This window comes from Stegodyphus dumicola, chromosome 5 (assembly GCF_044657685.1).
Source record: "Stegodyphus dumicola isolate Sdum_Otavi_A_Nest chromosome 5, ASM4465768v1".
Taxonomy (NCBI): Eukaryota; Metazoa; Arthropoda; class Arachnida; order Araneae; family Eresidae; genus Stegodyphus; species Stegodyphus dumicola.
The window spans coordinates 20,427,420-20,448,205 of record NC_140772.1 but is presented as its reverse complement, the minus strand read 5'-3'; the positions used below and the strand labels follow the sequence as shown (position 1 = coordinate 20,448,205).

The 20,786-nt window shown below is 34.4% G+C and overlaps 1 protein-coding gene across 3 annotated transcripts in view; it reads left to right on the top strand.

The window, feature by feature from the left end:
- Window positions 1–20,786, top strand: part of LOC118182432 (uncharacterized) — a 144,904-nt gene that overhangs the window by 13,309 nt on the left and 110,809 nt on the right. For all 3 annotated transcript variants that reach the window (XM_085816488.1, XM_085816487.1, XM_085816489.1), the window contains exons 2-3: window positions 6,360–6,547; window positions 10,305–10,470. The gene's annotated coding sequence lies outside the window, so the exon portion shown is untranslated. The remainder of the gene's footprint in view (window positions 1–6,359; window positions 6,548–10,304; window positions 10,471–20,786) is intronic.

Below are 20,786 nucleotides of genomic sequence, written 5' to 3'. Positions count from 1 at the left end.
AACAAAACATAAAAATTTCTGTGAAATTTACTTAGTTTTTGTTTCTAATCTTTGTATTGTTCCTAAGAATAAAATATTCACCCTAAAAATGAACACATAGTCTTTAAAAAGAGAAGTCATGTCACACGTCTTTGGAGTCTAATGAACAGTATCATCTCCTATAAATACATTTTAAAACTTATGACCTTTTTTTTCTTTTGCACTGAAGAAACAGGCAACATTTAAACATCTTTTTCTTGAATTCCTCAATTATCTTTTCTTGAACCTGTATTAATTTTTTTTGGTGTCTAGCTTGATGAAGATAGCATATGAAATTAAAAATTTATGTTAATTTTTAATTTTTATTTATAAAATAAATACATTAAACGGCATATACACATGAGTTAGTTTACAGAAGAGAGCATGTAGAATTTACATACTCTTAATCTCAGGTTATAGTGAAGAAAAGGGTGCCCTTTGATTTGGACGCCAAATACCGACGCTGATACCTGTTTTCTGGTAACACAGAATCGACTCTGTTTCCCCAATGTTATGGCAGCCACTTTGTTTTTTGTTATTATTGTTACGTACCAATGTTTTTCTGAAGTTTAATCTGATTGGAATTTCTTAGTTTAGTGATCGTATATGTATCACGTACTGCAAATCACGTATTTGGAATTATTGGAATTTTAATTGCCCTTAATTCCCTTTTGGATTTCGTCAGTTGGCTGGTTCTAATTAATCGTTGTCCCATCATTTTTAGAAGGAAGTATGACTGGTATGATAAATACTCTTTGCTTTTATTTTTTCGTGATTTGGAGTAAAATCATAAGAAAGCAACTGACTGGTGTGCGATTGAAGGTTCAATTAGCTGTCGTTATGAATGCCAAGTTTGTGCGAAGTAAATGCATCTGATTGAGCTTAAGGATCAATTGTATTGCTATGAGTGAGTTTGTCGCTAGAAAGGTGCCCGAAACTGGTGCTCATACCTAACCTACACCGTTGAGGGCATGTAGAGCCATATTGAGCAAGAGTTTCGCAAGTGGGGTCTTTGGCAATCGTTGAATGATATTTTGCATTACCAATTTGCGGAGTTTATGTGGAATCGTGTGTACCGGAATTGGGAGAAGGAGGATCATTTCCGGGATCACATGATTTCCATTATGTATGTGCAGCAGTCATCCGATGCTGACAATGAGACATAGCTAAGAACACATCAGGTGAAGTACTTTCATTGTTTCTGCAACATACGTTTTCGGCGTTGTTTTGAATGACGGCCATCTTTGAACATTGCTTCTTGCCGCAATAAAATCTTCCAAATATATCAAGGGGGCACGCGATTGTAAACTTTTGCCTGAGCTTAAATTATTTATTGATATTTATTAATCTTCAGTTAGAAAAGAAGACATGTATTAGAAATTTTGGGAGAAATTAAGGCTATCTTCTGCGCTGATGTGTTATAGGGCTTATGGCACATCGCAAGCAATTGTAAATTACGTGAGAAGTGCACAATTAATTTTTTTAATTTTCCCTGTGGAACGTAATTACCTTTGAAATTTGTAATGGTTAAACAGACGACATTTTGCATATAATAATACATTATTCAAAGTATGACAATATTAAAAGAAAAAATTCTAATGTGGGTACCACACGCCTTCCTTGTACGGCCTATTAAATTATACATATTTTTGGCTGCACTTTATTTAAACTCACTTCTTCAAACTTCATTTCAGATATATTTCTCATTCATTTCACGGCAAGGCAAAAAACTGGATACTTCTTCATTAAATATTGTAAAATACAGAAAAACTGCGAACACCAAATGCAGTTTAAAACAGTTAAAAAATAAAGCCTCGATTTAATCCTAAGCAAACAGATTTGATAAGCAATGGAATGTTAAGTTCTCAAACAGAATATTTTTATTAAACAGCAGTTACAATTTTTGATACAAAATGAGAGAATTCATGACAGAAAGATTAAACAGTTTTATTTTAATGAAAAATAATTCAAGCAGAATACTTCAATGATTTTATAAAAAAATGTGATTCGATTTTTGTCCAGTGGAACGGTCACTTTTGTCACATGATTTTCAATTCAAAAAACAAGTTTTTAATTTTTAATTTCAAGATTATATTCTTTATTTCACATCCGTATATATAGTATATAGAATGTTATAAGTAATCCAATAAGTTTAAATGAAATGCAATAAAAATGCGTATAATTTAATATTCCGTACAAGGAAGTCATGTGGTGTACACATCAGATTTTGTTTTCTGGTATCAATATACGACAGGTAAAATGCTTTAAAAAAATTTAAGTACATATTTTTCTTTTACTTTATAATTGTATACTTCAATTTTTATTAAAAAATTAATACATTCTTTTCAAAAATTCCTAAGATATTTATTGCCACATATGTTTTAATGTTAAATAATTATATCCTATAAAACGTATTTTAAAGGATTTGAATTTAAGTAATTGGAAAATTTTAATTCTTTTAAACGTTGGTATGATGTTTTTAATTCAATATTCAATTTAAATAATATTTTATTCGAATTAAATGTTGGTGCAATGTCTTTATAGCGGTGTTTTTATTCTATTATATGAAAGTAATAATTTAACCTTACTTTAGAATTTTATACTCTTAGTAAAGGTATTTATTTACATTTGCCAGCCATCGTAAAAAACAACGTTTTATACAAAAAAATGAATCCATTATTTTTAACGATATTTATTTCTTTAAAGTTTCGAATACTTAACTATGCGTGAAATACGTAAAAACAGCATTTTTCAAGATGGCTGACGACTGTAAAAACCGCGCCAACAATTGCGCAAACGTAAATCGCCAAAACTCCGTGCAACCGTCTACCAAAGTAGCATCTAAAAAAGTTAAAGTAATTGGTCTAAGAAGCAATAGAAATGAAAGTAACGATAGGTCAAAAGAGGCAACATATCTTGTAAAGTAAAGCAATTATAACAGTAGTGAGATTAAACAAGTTTAAGATCAGATTGGCTGCCTAAATAAGCAATAAAATTTACTCAAAATTATGTATATTTATATATTTCATGTTATTCTGTACTTCAGTTTAACTATGGTTGGTTATTTACGGCAAAGCATAAGAAGGCCTTCTATCTGAAGAGACATTTTGTTCATCCATCCAACGGCAGGACCTTTCAAAGGTCGTTATGTTGTAACTAAACAGGAAGATTCTCCAACTTTAACCTGCATTAATGCCGTGCGACCTTTGAATCGTCTATTGGCGACTTTGGGTCCTGCTGAAGGACAGGACACAATTCGTTGGCGGCGCCAACGAAACTAACAAGGAAGATTTTTCAACCTTAACCTGCATTCTGCTCCGACAGTAATAAGGATATTTCTAGAAAATGTAACAATATTAGGTAGCGTTTGCTGCTAAATTTCCCTAGGGTTGTAGGTCGCCAATCTTTTATCTTGGTAGCTAAATGTGTAGGAACCCTAGTGAACAGGTAAGAGAATATTTGCTTTAGTTCTCAAACAGATGCGTAAAACTCAAGAAGGGTTATTTACCCTTCATTTCTCAAAATAAACACTTCACAGATGGTCCTTTTTTCAGGACTTACAGTAAAGCCTCCACTTGGGCTTGAACTCAATGTAATAAGAAATAAAACTTAACTAAACTAAATGATATAGCCGAAGCTATCAAGATTTCTAAGTAGTTCGCCCCTAAATGTCAACTAAGCTGGCGAAGCTATCAAGGGCCCGACATACTGCCGAGTGTAGAAATAGCTTAAAGAGAGTATAGCCAAAAAGCAAACGCTCGCTACCCAGAATCTCTGGCTCTCTAACGAAGTCAGTGGAACTTCGACTTCAATACCGCTCTTACTCATTTGCATTAACCGCGATTCTTAAAACACTTTCTGGTAAGAAATTGTAAGCTGAAATTAAGAAGGATAGGAAAGAAGTAGCTTTCATTAAAGATAAATGTTAAAAACTTAGGATAAACCTTACACGGTAATCCTAAAAAAATAATTTAAAGTGAAGTTTTGTATCGTCAAAAGCTAATTTTATGATAAAATGTGGCAGCATTTTGAAATACCAGTTGTTCTATACCAGTTGGCGAAAAGGGAAAGGAAATAAAACTGCTTTGAAGCTTTGGAAAGTTGCAAAGTATGGCTGCTTCCGAAATACAGTTATATTATTAATACATTTATTTGTTTTTCTTGCTGTTGTGACTAATCTTGCTTGTCTAAAATCAGAACAAGCCCATGAAAGGCATTTTAAAAAAAGTGACAGAGTTTCAATAGAAAGGGACTTTTGAAATAAATTAATGAAACTTTCTCATTTTTTATAAATGCATTCAAATAAAATTAACCTAAGAAAAAATAGAGGGCATTGCTTTTTTAATTTCCTTCGTATTTGTACATTTTTTGTTGTCCCCACAACCACTATCTGCTTTAAAAACAGCACGGCCGTGTCAGTAATTGCCAGAAATGGAATTCTTTGCAATTTAATTTGTTACTCTGACGATAAGCGGACAGTATGAAATCAATTCAAGTATTACATATTTAATATAATTTAATTATTAAGAAATTGTGTTAGTAATTAATAAAGAAATCTGTCATTATATGGTTTCTATTTCGAAATGCAATTAAAATTAAAAAAATTAAACTACTATTTGTTGCATGCAAGTCGTAGTTAAGAGGCCAAAGAGGCTCGAGTACCTCGTGAACCACAGTTTGGCCATGTTATAGTATATTTCTAAACAAACAGAGTTGCTTACCGAGATTACATACCTTGTTTAGTTAGTCAGCATTGATAAAAAGAAAATAGTATATTTATCTATGCATGAACTGTTTAAAAGTGGGAGCTTGCATTCGCTGAAAACAGATATGTTAGTAATGAATATAGCATGAGTAAATAAAAATTACAAACGAATAAGATTTATGTAAATTAACAATTCGCTTGTAGCTATTTATTATCGTGTGCACTATTAACCGCTCAGTGTACTATTAGTGTCTTCGCATCATGTATCACCAACATCACCATTGCATCACGTATATATGAATGGACTATTGTGTGTACTATCAAGTTACGCGTGCCGTATCATCAACTGTATGCTACTACGAGTCTCATAATTTTATGTGCACCATATTAATGTTTATTTGCTTCATGTCTCTGCATCATTTAATCGTCTGTATCGTTTATATGTGTACTATTTGTCATCGAGTATACGTTTTGCATATATGTGTGTACTGTATCGTACAATGTAAACTATTAGCACCATTATGTCAAGTACTCTTGTCACTATGCTGTAACACGTACCTTTGTATGCTCACATGTGTTTACTATTACCTGTTATGTGAATTACTAACTTTATTGCATCATGTACTATTACCATTATGTTGCATCATGTATATCATTGTATCATGTACCTTACGTTGCATCTTGTATATCTGCGCGTTTTCTCGTGCGTACTATTATTATCATTGCTTCATGAACTACTGTCATCACATTGCTTCACGTATATATGCGTCCCCTATTGAGTGTCCTCTCAGTATCACGCCAGCTGTTTAAATAATTACGTGCTATTATGAGTCTCATAACATCATCAAGTGTTTCGCTTTTATGTGTCCGCATTATATAATTGTCTGCATCGTGTTTATCTATGTGTGTTCTGTGTTTAGTTCCGTGTATCTTAGTGTACCTTTTTGTATTTTTCTTTTTATATGTTTATGTCTTATTTTGTCCTACCTCTGTAACCATAACTTTCAGTTGTCTCACGTTCTTACAATGTACTTACATGTAGTCTAGTATGGCCATGTTAACTTTTGTTTTTTTAAGATCCTAATAAACTCCCAGGGCAGCCTCATGGGGCTCCAGGGAGTTGTTGCCTCTAGATAGTGGACGACGCGGGGCATATGCCTGTTTACCTATGTTAGACACCAGGTGCCCCCGTCCTCCGTCACCTATCACCTGTAAGCTACTTATTTATTATTTTATAATTTTGTTCGGAGAATTAGTCATCTGAAAATCAGCCGTCTGTCAGTCATACTTACGAACAACGTTCTGAAATTTAGAAATATTGCAATGCAACATTGAATCATCAGATACCATTGTTTCATTTACAGATATTATTTTTCAAATGCTTTCTTTGTCTACCTAAGTTTTAGCAGCCTTTTCTCTATCACATTATATCTTTAGATAAGCAGGTAAATGTATGTTGTTTTGTTAAAAAGTATTCAGAGTTCAAAACTGGAAGACCTTCCTTGTGAATTTGCATGCTTTTGGAACGGTGGTTGAGTCAGAAATGTGGCAAAATGGTTGAGAAAATTAAACCTTTAAATGTTTGTACAATTTGAAAGTACTGTACTGTGAACAGCTATGTTGATCTCTTTTACAGGCCTCAAATTCACAAGAGCAAAGCTGTAGGAAAACCAGCCGTGCTCTCTCATCGGCAGATCGAAATTCTTTCGCGAAGGCAAGAGAACGGGCTGAGACGCTGGCTGCCCTAATCGATGTTCCGAAGAATTTAAATGGCGTCAAGCAGCCCACACCCACCAATATCAGTGACGAAGAACACCACTCCAGGTAAGCTTTGGAAAACGGTATTATGATCTAGCCTATAATCATGCATGTTGTTATATATTCATTTGAATATAGTAGCGTATTAGTCATCCGTAATCCAGATGGGCCAGTTTTATTTAAAAAGTTCTTCACAAAGATATCCCTCCCCTTAAGCAGAAATCTTTCTTGTGTTTCATCATATTCAAGCAAAAAACAAATATATCCGGTTTATCAGTTATTCAGATGGCTTGTTCTTCTTTGCAATGGAGTTAAATACTCTGCTATTTTATTTACATTAGAAACGTCTCCAAAATCTTTGGAAAAGTAACCATAAGTTATGCTAAAACTTATTTATCATTCACTGACAAGCCTTGCCTTTGCTATAAATACAAGATCTTTAAATATCTTCTGTACGGTATGGAAAATAGCCATTTTTAGGAGTACTGATATTTGATGTGGTAAGAAGGTCTTTAACATACTTTCCAAATTTGAAATTTGAAACTTAAATCAACAATGCTCTGCCATTCGTCAAAATTCGACCTTGATACAAAAGTACAAATTCCATCAACACGCTACAAACTATATCTGGGGTTATATGTGATATACTGATGGGTCAAAGGGTCAACACGCTACAAACTATATCTGGGGTTATATGTGATATACTGATGAGTCAAAGGCACAAGGTGTAACTTCTCTATAATACTCTGTGACTAAATTTTGCCAATGGCGCGTTTCAGGCTGAGCTTGCAGCACTTAGAGTTGCAGTTCACTTTATCATTCTAGTCGAACAGCAATTGACTATATATTTTGATTCAGCACCAAACTTTCCTGCCATAGGGAGTTGGAAAAGAAGAATGACGTAGTCAAGGTGCTCTAGGGAATGATGCTCTTTCTGCTGGCAAATATCAGACAAAACCTCCAGTGGATCCGGGCACGCACTAGAGCACCCACCAATTAAAAATCAGATGAAATTACCAAATTGGTTGTCCCGGATGATTGTATGGAGATTTGTTGATGTTCACGCGTGGAGTCGCATATGAAAGTGACTACTAGGGCCCTTTTAAGGAAACAGTGTCAATGTAAATGGGAGAACGACGATACTAGCAGGAAAATCTATTGTTACCTTCTTCAAGATCAGAGGTAAATTAAGCAGTGGCACTTCTGACATGACTGGAATTCTCGACTTCCGGAACAGTGCGCAGTGCATTTGTGCTCAGAAACAAGAGCTTACTATTTTCGCCTTCCATCAGCTAAAAACAAACATATATGGGTAACATCTGCAGCAACACATACGTACTCTATTACCATAGAGTTCCTATTACCGGATATTTCCTATTCCTATTACCGGAACTGCACTGAAATAACAAATGGAATCGCATATGAAAGCGACTACTAGGGCCCTTTTAAGGAGACAGTGGCAATCTAAATGGGAGAACGACGATACTAGCAGGAAAATCTATTGTTACCTTCTTCAAGATCAGAGGTAAATTAAGCAGTGGCACTTCTGACATGACTGGAATTCTCGACTTCCGGAACAGTGCGCAGTGCATTTGTGCTCAGAAACAAGAGCTTACTATTTTCGCCTTCCATCAGCTAAAAACAAACATATATGGGTAACATCTGCAGCAACACATACGTACTCTATTACCATAGAGTTCCTATTACCGGATATTTCCTATTCCTATTACCGGAACTGCACTGAAATAACAAATGGAATCGCATATGAAAGCGACTACTAGGGCCCTTTTAAGGAGACAGTGGCAATCTAAATGGGAAAACGACGATAGTAGCAGGAAAATGTATTGTTACCTTCTTCAAGATCAGAGATAAATTAAGCAGTGACACTTTTGACATGACTGGAATTCTCGACTTCTGGAACAGTGCGCAGTGCATTTGTGCCCAGAAACAAGAGCTTACTATCTTCGCCTTCCATCAGCTGAAAACAAACATATATGGGTAAGTAACGTCTGAAGCAACACATACGTGCTCTATGGTATCCGGAACTGCACTGAAATAACGCATGGAACTTATAGTCGATTAATTAGCCAGATAATACCAGCAGCAATTCCGTTTTGTTGCAGCACATTGTTTTTAGCTTCTATCTATAATTAATAATTTATTAAAGAATCATGCATAATATATTCAGTATTTATGAATATATTATGTTATGTACCTCTGTCGAAATTCTATCATACCTGCAGATATGCTATCGATGGATGCTTAATATTTTCGATGTTGTGTGCTTGATTTAAGCATGCTAATTTGTGTAGTCATTGGCATTGTAAACCGCCTAGTGTATTTAGAAGTTTCAATATTAGTTCATTGTACGTATACTTTAGGCATAATACACATTGTTCTGCTTTTTTATATTGTATCTTTTATATTTTATCTTTCATAATGTACTTTTTATATTGAATTTTCCGTATCGTATCTTTTATCTTTTTCTAATATTGCAATATGCCATACATGCATACATATATAACATTTCTAATAGGGTAATATGCTATATTTTTCCACTTTTGTGTATAACTTTAAGATGAAAGTGTATGCCACCTCATGAAGCGTGCCACCCTTGCGATATATTATTTGTACAGCCGCGGTAGAGTTATTGGCTCATGCTCATGCTCAACGTTGTCTGTACTCGCTTTTTTTCTCTTTGCTTCGACTTAAAAAGCTCCCCATCATCACTTTGTCCTTCTCTAGCTGTACCTCCTTACAACTCCCTCTTGGCTGAATAGCTGTTCATTGCAAAAGTAGAGAATGTACCATGGCAGTCCATTGGCAATTCCTGGGAACTTAACTTTAAACGTTGACAGTCTCTGGAGACATATTCTTGACAAGCAAGGTAAATTAGAACAATCAACGTGACATAACTAGCTGAAATGCATATTTTACATGTGAAACAACCACCTCGTTAGCAGAGGAAACAGAAGAAAAGTAACAAAATACAGCAGAACTATACTGATCGGGCCTGTGGATGAGAAGAAACCTTCTGCGAGACTAAGTATACGTAAAATCTTTCTTACCTGTTTGGCTATAATTTACAGAACTTAATTCCTTAGAATTAACTGTGTGAAGGCTGTGATGATACATAGAACTTCTGCATGCATGAAAAGCACGATACTTTAATGAACATTAGTGATCATTAAGGATAGTTTGTAGAGTCCACTAGAGTAACTTCTGTGTGAAAAGTGTAAGAGTAGTAACTGCACGGAAGAAAGGTTAAAAGTTACCCTTTATTAACTCTTTAAAATTTGCAATGTGTCAACTCGACGCTAACAAACTACGCCTCTGCTTGGATATCAAAGAACTAGCCAAATATTTGAAGATATGCACAAGTCGTTGAACTAAACTACATGCCTCAGAATAATTCCTGTTTTTTAAGCCCCGTAGAAAACTAGTGGCAGAAAGTAAGTGTAATTAAGCCACGCGAACCAGCAATAGCCCTGGGGAGTAGACGTTTAAGCAACAGAGGTCACAGCAATAGTCTAACTCTTCCTCGTTGTTACTGAACCTCGGTTTTAAACTCTTTCTTCAAGGTAGAATTTGCATTCTTTCTTGCGCGCTACCAAATTTAAATATTCTAGCACTGACAATTAGAGGAGTGAATTCTTGTAGGAAAGAATAACAAATTAAATAAAATTGCTTATTTAAACTAAATATAAATCCCTACAAGTTATTCCACAGAATGATAGCAGTCTTAGGTAATTGCCGGAAAAGCGATCTAAGAAAATGTACTTCTCAAACGTATCATGCTTATAACTGTAACTGTCTATTGCAGACTAGGGGAGCACGCTGCCGCCCTCTGGAGGTACAATAAAATCACTGACGTAACTGTACGTTTGCGAGGAGTGGCATACCCTGCGCACAAGACAGTGTTGTCCTGCTATTCCAGGTACTTCAAGAATTTGCTTTTGGAAAGCAAAGGGTCGCCTTCTATTATTGACGTAAGTTCGCCACTGTCTTTTGATTGGTAGAGCAATTTTTAATATTATAAAAAACCTATAGAGGAATATTTCTTCGGAATATGTTTCTAAGAATATGTTCTTAGGCATTCATCAACTACGCGACTTGACAATTGCTGACATTGCTCAAGACGTACGCTCTTCAATTTATCATTTTACTTTAATAGATAACCGGTTTATAGAAAGCTACTAGCTTCATTCAAGTTTCCTAAAATCTTGAATTTCTTCTTCAAATTAAAAATATAGTGCATTAGGCTAAACTGTTTAAGAATAATAATTAAAATTATTAAAAAATTTATATTCCTTTTAATTCTTAATAATATATTTAATCTAGTAATATACTCAGCTCAGGGATTCTGAGTCAATAGAGAATTCTTTTCTGAAAGGTGAATTTCACACTTACGGGGAGGATGGGAGAGACTGGAGTAAATTTGTAGTAAAGACTAACAAAGGCATAGATTGACTAAAACGTGAGCACGTGAGCAAAACGGCTGAAAAAGATAAATTTAGGCACGTGAGCAAAACGGCTGGAAAAAGATAAATTTAGGCACGTGAGCAAAACGGCTGGAAAAGATAAATTTAGGCACGTGAGCAAAACGGCTGGAAAAGATAAATTTAGGCACGTGAGCAAAACGGCTGAAAAAGATAAATTTAAGAACGTGAACAAAGCGTCTGAAAAAGATAAATTTAGGCATGAGAGCAAAACGGCTGAAAAAGATAAATTTAGGCACCACGTCAATGTAATGAAATCAAGAGAAAATGTTTCTTTTTACATTCATTTAATATAATAATGAACCATAAATAAATAATTATTCAGTATTATAAGCTTTTCATGAATGTATTTATAGATACGTTTTATAATATCCTGTATTTCCAGTTTCAGTTTCATTCATCATTTGGTGTGCACCACTTTAATGCACTTGGGTTGAATAACATTCTATTAGTTAATGTGAAGTACTGCAATAAACGCTGAGAATCACTAATTTAATTCATTTAGTTAAGAACACATTAAATTTGCCATATTAGTCTGGAAATTTTAATGAATATTTGTTGAATTACTGATATTAATAAAAAGCACTTATCCCTTTAATTCAGTATAAAAACATTTTGTTCTTTTTAAATTTATTTTCCTTCATTATTATTTTACTCAATTTAATGAGTTATACCTTCTTATTGTAAAAAGACTCGATCTATTAAATTTTTAAAACCTTCCTCTTGCAGCAAATAGTAGAAGCTGCCTAACTTTTGCATTCCGCTGCGAAGTTAATGAGGAGGACCCAAATGGTTTTATATGAATAAAAACAATGATTTTATATAAATAAAATAAACATTCATACTGACTGCTTTGGAATTAATAAGAAAACCCCCTTCACTCAGGGTAAAGATGGAAAAATGTTATAGACCTTTTATTTATTTAGTTAGCTTCATTTATTTTAGTTGTCGTATTTCGGGAATGGCCAACAAGTTGATCGCGTAGAGTTTTGGTCGATCACGATCTACAAGAGACGATTCGAACACACAAGAGCCACTTAGTCATTCGTAAAAAACAAACTTTCATGGCTTATTTATTAGTTCACATTTCCTCGACAATCGAAAAACTCACATTTCCTGAGTTCACATTTAGCTCAGAGTAGAATTGAGTAATAAATGTGAGTTTAAACTCACATTTAGCTGAAACAACAGTCGAGTAATAAGGCAGATGTGGGCAACATGCATTTTTCGCCATCCTGTAAATCTGTTATGGATTTTTCTCCGTTCTTACCGCGGGACTTCATAGTGTAATTGGTAGCATGTCCGGCTGGCAATCGGAAGGTCTGGACTTCGAATGCCAGAGAGGGCATTGCTCATTATCTTACATTTCTTGATCCCGAAATTCCAAAACGACTCTACTGGTGGCGCCTGAAGTGAAGCGCCGAGAAGTCTCCTCCTTCCCAGCAGTCCTTTAATAGGGAAAAGTAAGTATTTTTTTTCTCTTTTTCGCCGAGTGTTTTCATGGTGTAATTCGAAAGCACGCTTAGCTAGCAACAGAAAGTTCTGGAGTTCTAATACCGCTGAGAGTATAGCCGATTTTTCCCGTTTCTTGCTCCAAAATGAAATTTAACGATTCTACAAGGATTTTATATTTTTGTTCTCTTATTTATGTAAAAAAATAGCATATATACAAAATAAACTCTATACACTTCTATAAATATATCTGCATGGGTTCGGATAAATGCATATCCAGCTAACTGTAAAAAGCATCCCAAATAAGAAGAGTAAGCACATGCGTGTTGAATTTGAAAATTAGAACTGATTAAATATTAGCGCGTATGTCTATTTACTTAGAGAAACTAAATATGTGCCTTTTAAGGTCAGTTGTAACTGAAATAATGACTAGACTCTAACTCAAGCTTGAAGTTGCAGAGCAAATTTTAAAACAACTAACTTAATTCATTGGAAACTCTGGTCTGCTCAAAGTCACGTAACATCGAAAAATATTCGGCATCGATTGGAGATTTAAATGAAGACTTTGAGGAAGATTTCAAGACTTCCCCCCCCCAAAAAAAAGAAATGCGTTTTGTTATATTTGTAATTCGATTTTATGGTGACATCAAATATGCTAACGAGCTTACAAATGCAATGTCCGTTGGGCGTAACGTAATGTCAATAACGTTAGGCAAATTTATTTAAACTGATTTGGTAAGCTGCAGCTACCTAAACAAAACTACCCGCGCCAAATGAGCCTTCTTTACAAAGAACGCACATTTGTGAATAACATTTCCTTTACGGGAAATAAAGTAATCACGAAACGTTCAGGCAAACAAACTGAATGTGCATTTCGCAAATGCGGGTACATTTATCTATGCAAACCTTTTTACTTCCTTATACGAAGTAAAAAAAATAAGTAAAGGAAGTGTTGTAACCGCGAAAAATTTCGGGTATCATATTTCAACGAAAAAATCCATTTTGACCGCTATCGAATGCAATTTAACGATGTTTTGGCGTGACATTTGTACGTAAGGACAGAATAAAGGACTCTTTATTCTGTCCTTACGTACAAATGTCAGAATAAAGGACTCTTTTCCCCCAAACCAATTATAAACCTGATTTAAAATCTATTCAGAAGAAATTTTTTCTTGGTGTCTGTATGTATCTATCTATTTATGTATGTATATCGCATAACTCAAGAATGAGTATCCTTAGAACATTGAAATTTTGTATATAGGACTGCTATAGCATGTGGTTGTGCACCTCCCTTTTTTGGTGGCAATCAGCAGCACCATATATATGTGTGTGTGTGTGTGTGTGTACCCACTTTGTTACTCGGCTCCGTCAGCCCAGTTTTTTTATTCTTATATGTTGGTAAATTGAGAACTTTTTTTTGCTTTAAAAATGATTAAATTATGTTGTTCTTCTCTTCCGGTTAAGGTTTTTATGCCTTTAGTTAACCCGAATGCAGTAGTTGTACAATTACCAACAATTTGAAAGTTATTTCAGGGCTGCTAAAGCTAAATTTTTTTTTTTTTATTTTTTTTTACCATGGCAGCCTTATTTGTTTACATTTGAAACTTAGCAGAATAGTGGATTTGTTGCAAATCTAGGGAAACTAAGCTTCGCAATAACAAAGATAATGGCTTCTTTTATTATTGCGAATCAAATCATGTTTAATCCATTCTGGAATTATCCTTTAAGTTATTATCCCATGTATAGACTTAGCATAGCATCCACAACAAATTAAGTCAGTTTCTGCGCCTTCACAGTCTTTTTGCCGAGTGAGACCAAAAGTAAACTTCAGTTTTGTTCACCGAAAAATCTGCCTTCTTGTCCGCTGGCTGAATTGCTTGTTTTTGCGTAGAAACTCCAATTTTAATTTTAAAAATCATTTCAAACTAAATGTAAATTGAAATAATTAATATAATGAAGCAAACGTGTATACGAAGAGACTGTGATTCAGATAGCACCTGTAGTAATAACTAACACAAACGTAATGTCGAAAAAGTTGAAAGAAATGCTCAAGAACATTCTGATTTAACTTGGCTTTGATTTGGTAAAACTAGCTAAGTACTGGGTTAGAAAGTTCTCGTAACCTTAAACCAAAAGGGGATCACTAGGAATAATCTAACTCTATATAAGATTCAGATTCAGGTAAATTTTGGACAACATTATTGCAGAGTTGAACAGGGCCTTCATGTAAAAAAAGGCTGCTAGTTACTTAGTCATCTTCGCTCTGTTGTAGAAAACCTACAGCTTACTTATGAGGCAGTGGAAGATATATGTATTCATTTGTTTACCATCAGAAGAGCAATTACGTCGCCCTGAGGACTATTCAGCTGTTATGAACAAGTGGTAGAAGTCCGGAATTGGTAGCAGTCCGTTTTATTGCAACCGCTAGAGTATGCAACAATAGTGCAAAATTTTCAGCTCTGCACTACTTTGCGGTTTCTTCGAGCCACATATTATGCACATTAGGTTTTGCATATTACGCAAACGTATTGTGCCACAATGGCATCTGCGGCAATTAAAACAAAACGTCTAGCTCCATTTCGGTTATTTCGGTAGACATTACTTCGGCTATGCCAAGTTGCATGAGTCAGGTGCCATACTTTTGCCACTATTTCGGGTAAACGAATTCAGATGATTCATTCTTCTTTGGTTTCCATAAGCTTCAGATTGCAGCCGTGTACCAAACTACATCCTCCGTGACAAAGAAACAGAATTAGACATTGGGTTGATTGTAGGATAAACAGAAGAAGGGACATTCTTATTTTGTCTATCAGTGGCTAGAGTTAACGAAGACCAGAGTTCCAAGGTCATCATCATCTTCTCTGACAGCAGATCAGCATTGCAAGCGATCCAGAAGGGCAAATGTCAACTCAGTCATCAGATCATCGAGCTCACAAACAAAATCATTGCTGCCCAGAAATCCTGCATCTTACAATGGATACCGGCTCATGTAAATATTTTTGGTAATGAGAAGGCCGATGAGCTTGCAAAGGCATCCCGTGATTCTCCTCAGCCATCCAACTGCCTGACCCTCGTTGATGCCAATGCAGTTGCCAGCCAAAGACTAATCGGTCAAGTTAAAGGAAACTCCATCCCGGAATTGAACTGTGACAGAGCCATATCGACTATCATAATTAGACTTAGGACAAATCACTTAAAAGGAATGAGGATTTCTGCAGACGGACAGCGTAGTTACACCAACATTTGTCCTCATTGCCCAGATGACATCCCCCTGTCTTGCCATCACATCTTCAGCTGCCCAGCAATCCAGGCCAAACTGTTTAGCATCGGCATTGAAGACCCAGTGGACCTACTTTATACTGATAGAGCTGCCGATATTGCAAAAGCTGTCTTTGACAGCTTTCGAGCTATATAATTGCACATTGCCATAGACACGACATCATCATCATCAGTGGCTAGAGTACTTTTTTCTAAAATTTGCTTTCCAAGCCAAATACATGCAAGTAGTAGAATGCACTTTGAGGTATCCTGGAACTTATTTACAGATGTACATGTAGATTTGCTGCTATGAAAAGCTAAATGCAGTTCTGTATATAGGTACATGTAGTACAGGTAGATTTGAAGCTATGAAAAGCAAAACGTTGCTTTAAATGCAGTCGATTTTCAAGGTCTGTAAGGATTTATTTTATTCTAAACAGTTATTTTTAGTTTAACTTTACTGTCGCTCCTGATTTTAGTTTCCTACCGGAATGTAAATTTTGTATGATGTAAATGCAAATTCTCAACCTGTTTCAGAAGCTGCGTTTCAAGAGTCCAAAATTAGTCGCAGCGGACATAGTTCCGATGTTTATGCTGCGAGTTTAAAATTAGCTCTCTATTTCGGTGTTCGACACCTTTTAGTTTACACTGATATTTCTCGGCTCGGCTTTGCTGTGAGCAGTAGATTTAGCGTTAGTTTATGCTAAAGAGTTAATCAATTAAATTATCTTAATTTACTAGTAATTTGTTACATTCTTATTTTCTGTTACGTAGCCACAAGTGGTGGTGATTTGTGAGCACGAAGCGGGTGCATCTTTTTTAATTTAGATTTCAATAAAAAGGTTATTTAAACCTTTCATCTGCAATATTTATTCTTAAAGATATAGCGAGAATTTGCTACTTTGTTTTCAACCGTAGAATTCAGGGCGTATACTACCAAAGAATACACAGACTCTATAAAGTCTAATTAGCGATATTTATTGGGGGAGAGACAAATTCTGCAGCTTGTAAATGATAGCTGTTCTCTACTGTTATCACCAAAAAATTTCAAAAGCAGTCTGCGATGCGTTCTTTCTCTGTTCAGCAATTGAATAACATACATGTTAAAGCGACTGATCTATATGAAAGCAGCAATCTCGGATTTGAAGCCCGGAAAGCAGAGCAGCTAAACAGGAGTTATTTAAAGGCACTTTATAACTCAGAATTCGCTTAAACTGAATATTTTTTTTTCTTTTCCTTACCCTGACCTTGATATTCAGCAGTAGCAGAAAGATTATGAATATTCGCTTGTTTTTCTAATGCTTTAAAGTCGTCAAAGCTTCCCGAACACTCTGATCATTTCAATAAAATGTATTAAAATTCAGACTCCAGTTAAAAATTCGCACTTCGTCTTTGTTCCCCACAGAAAGAAGATAATAGATGATAGTTACTTTTTGTAAGATAAGAATGTTATATTTCTTGTATAGGCAAGGGATTAAAATAATGTCGCTTTTTTCGCTAAGTATAATTTAAGAAAAGGTGTAAAACTCACTATGAGTTCAAAATAACTTTCCGATGTCTGTTACTGTAAAAGTTTACATTAGTTCTGTGTGGAGAATTATCATCACCAAAGAGATACCCGCAGAAAAACAAGCAAAGAATTAAAATACTAAGTTTATTCTACGCCACCACTTGAGAGGGGTTAAATTAAACTATACAAATAAATAAATAAATAAAAAGTCTGAAAGGTTTCAGATTTTAAATTCCGTCCAAAGAGACTTTTTTAACGTTTCCTATGTTACCTTTATTTATTAAATATCATGTTCTTCTTACTTAAATCATAAAATTCAGTTCAACAGCAGTATCACAAAATAATTTTAAAATGAGCATATCTTTAGACTCACGTGCTGGAGATAAAAATGTTTTTTCTGTACAACGTTGCCATTGCTAGCTTTGAAATCCTTGAATTTGTTAATAAAAAATTCGTTAAAGTTTTACAAAATATGAAATCGATCATAAACCAAATTCCAAATTAGGACTACCAGATGCCCAAATTCGCAGGAGGATTACGTCATTCAAAATTGGATGGCTCTAGGTACCGTTGTTTTATCACAATGCGAGAAACATACATACATTTATGCAGATTCTTCATTATTTAATTTCTTTAAATACAATACAGGGCGATAATATTTATTGGCAACAGTTTGAAAAGTGAAACAATGCAGAAAGTGAATCAACGCAAAATGCCAAAGCGAAATTAATAGTCCTTCTGGGAAAATTGCGCCTTTGGACTAAAAACAGGTTTACCTGTCAATTTGGACCTAGTTTAAAACTCAAAGCTTCCTTTCAAAAAGGATATAAATTTAGCAGGTTTGCTCTAAACCAAGCAGAGGCTACAAACTTAGCTATACCTCGACAAAATTCTGAACGCTCACACTTACCAAACTGGATTTAATCTCAGTTTAATGTGTTTCCAGCAAGACCAGCTTTAGTATGGTCTGTTTTCTTCGATTGGCAGGGCAGCAAGACGCAGGCCAAATTCAGACTAAACATTCTTATTTTTAAATCTCTAAACTTTATCATACAACTGCTTGCCACTCAAATCTACATAAATTATGAACTGAACGAATTTCAGGGCGAAAAGAGAGAGAAGAAAATAATTAAATTAAATAACATATACTTAGTAAACTTAAACGTAAATATCACAAAGGAGCAACTGTTGGTAATACGTAATGACTCTCGATATGTACACTAAATTGTAGTGTTTATATACAACACGTTAATTGTATTAATGTTTGTGTTATAGGCTGTATATCTGCTGAAAATTTTAATCAAGTGTACGCATTATGTGTGTTTATTTAAATTAATTTAATATAATCTTAAAAGATGCGTACTTTAAATGCATCATATTTTTATATAATTTCAAGAACAAAAAAAAAAAAAAAAAAAAAAAAAAAAAAAAATTAATAGGGAACTTAACTTCTTTTTGCACGAATAGATGAAAAATAGTACAGATGTTTTGGAGCTGTATGCTGCATTTTTTTACCTTAAAAAATCTCGAGCTTAAAAACCTGTCAAAACTGTTTTTGAAATCAATTAAGTAAATAGGATTTCGAAGACTTCTTATTGTACTTAAATACACACATAAAAAAATTAAATGTAGTGTTGAAGAGGTTCATCAAGCAAAAACTATTTTTTTTTATCTTCGAAAATCTGTTCGAAGACATAAAAATCATCGCTTTTATTTAATGCACGCATGCGCAATCGTCTCACCTTAAAAGAGGGAGGAATATGACTTCATGCGAAATTTGATTTTAAGTCCCTCGAATGAGATTACTGTAACACGCTTAAGGCCGAAATTCTTTTCTTTCATGTTGCCATTTTTTCGGAAAGAAATTCCATTATCTTTTGTCGTTGGCGAAAAGCCAAGGGCGTTGCTGGAATGCAATTCGATGTCAGAAGAGAAGGACTTCTTATTGAGCGAAATAACATTTATCCAGATTAGAAAAAAGTATTAGCAATAATAATAAAAGTATCAGAGGATAAACGCTATAATTTTCTTCGGAATGTCATCTATTGGTGAAAATTTGCGTTTTTGAGCTTTAGCCTTTCTTACTTTGGAAAGCCTTCATTTTTCCACGGAGCGAAAGTACATTAGACATTAATGGAAAAATGGAGGCTGTAGATTATACTTCTTTTAGAAAATCTGAGAAGTGTGTCTCAAAGGATTATTTAGGTACAATTAGCTTTACAATGAAGAAATAATACTTATGTTAGACAAACGTGACACTCTTGTGTGTAGTAAGTAATGTATTTGAAGGTTTTGCTTGTATAACAGAAAAATAAATAACGAATAAAACTGTTTTCAGAAACAGTTTCTTCTTTGTATTAACACTTGTAAAAATATTACCGTTTTCAGTTAGAGGTATGATCTTTGCTCATTAAAGCTGAAGGTCAAGAACAAAAAACACGTTATTTCCCATCCATGATGCAGAACATCTTTATTTTCGACACTGTAACAGTGTTGCTCTTCAGTATAACAAAGTAAATCACATAGAAAATGATATTACCTGTACTTCTTAAAAACAGCTTGCTACAAAAGTTATATTACACCAAAGTGTGGCAAATAAAATATATATTTAATACTTAAATTAATCGAAAATGCAGATTTAAATTGGGTGGGATACTGAATAAAACTATTGATTTCGAGGTTGATTATAGATCTCCCTACTTCGGTATAGGATAGATATTGCTTCAGGATAAGAAGATTCTTCAGCATATATTCATCTTCTTCAAGATAGATCCTTCGTTTTCAGGAAGCAAAAGTTTTGCATCTGAAGAAGAGGAGGATATATTTAATCGATCTCGAAATCAATTATCTATTAGCTATTATTATTCAAAATCTGGGCTAACCTAAGCCTGTTTTATTTACAAATTTGAAATTTTACCTTGTCGATGATAAAGTAACATTTTTTCCAAATTTATTTAAACAGTAATATTTTATGACAGTTTAAATATTTTGATGTTTTCCTATTATAAACAAGAACATTTCTTTCATTTTACATTCAACCAAAGGGGCCCACCAGCGGCCGAGCGGTAAAGTCACTGAACACTGGTAGTTCGGTCCGAGGTTCGTATCCCGCGAACGGGCTGGCTGCATGGGTGTTTTCGTGTTTTTCCCCATATGTAACGTGTATACGAGTCAGTTTGCCTTAGAAAGTCCTCCACAAAGGCATCCCTCCTCTTAGGCAGATAGCCCTCGAGGCTTTGCCATAATCACACACACACACATTCAACCAAATAAAGGAGAACCACATGTTTTTCAAATCGTAATTATGAAATTATATATTCGTTTTAAGAAAATAGATTAGAAGAAATACTATACTGAAGTCAAAAATCGTTAGACCGTTAAATATTTTTTTCTCTTAGATAGATGGAAATATCTTATAGTCGGAAATATTATAGGTGGAAGTATCTTTTAATTCTTCTTCTAATTATTTACATTTGTACATTACAGCCCTCAAGGATTTTCGTCTCAACAGTAAATTACTAAAAGTTTTCGTCGTAAAATTAACTCCAAAAATTGTAATAATAAATGAAGAAATAATTATTATTCT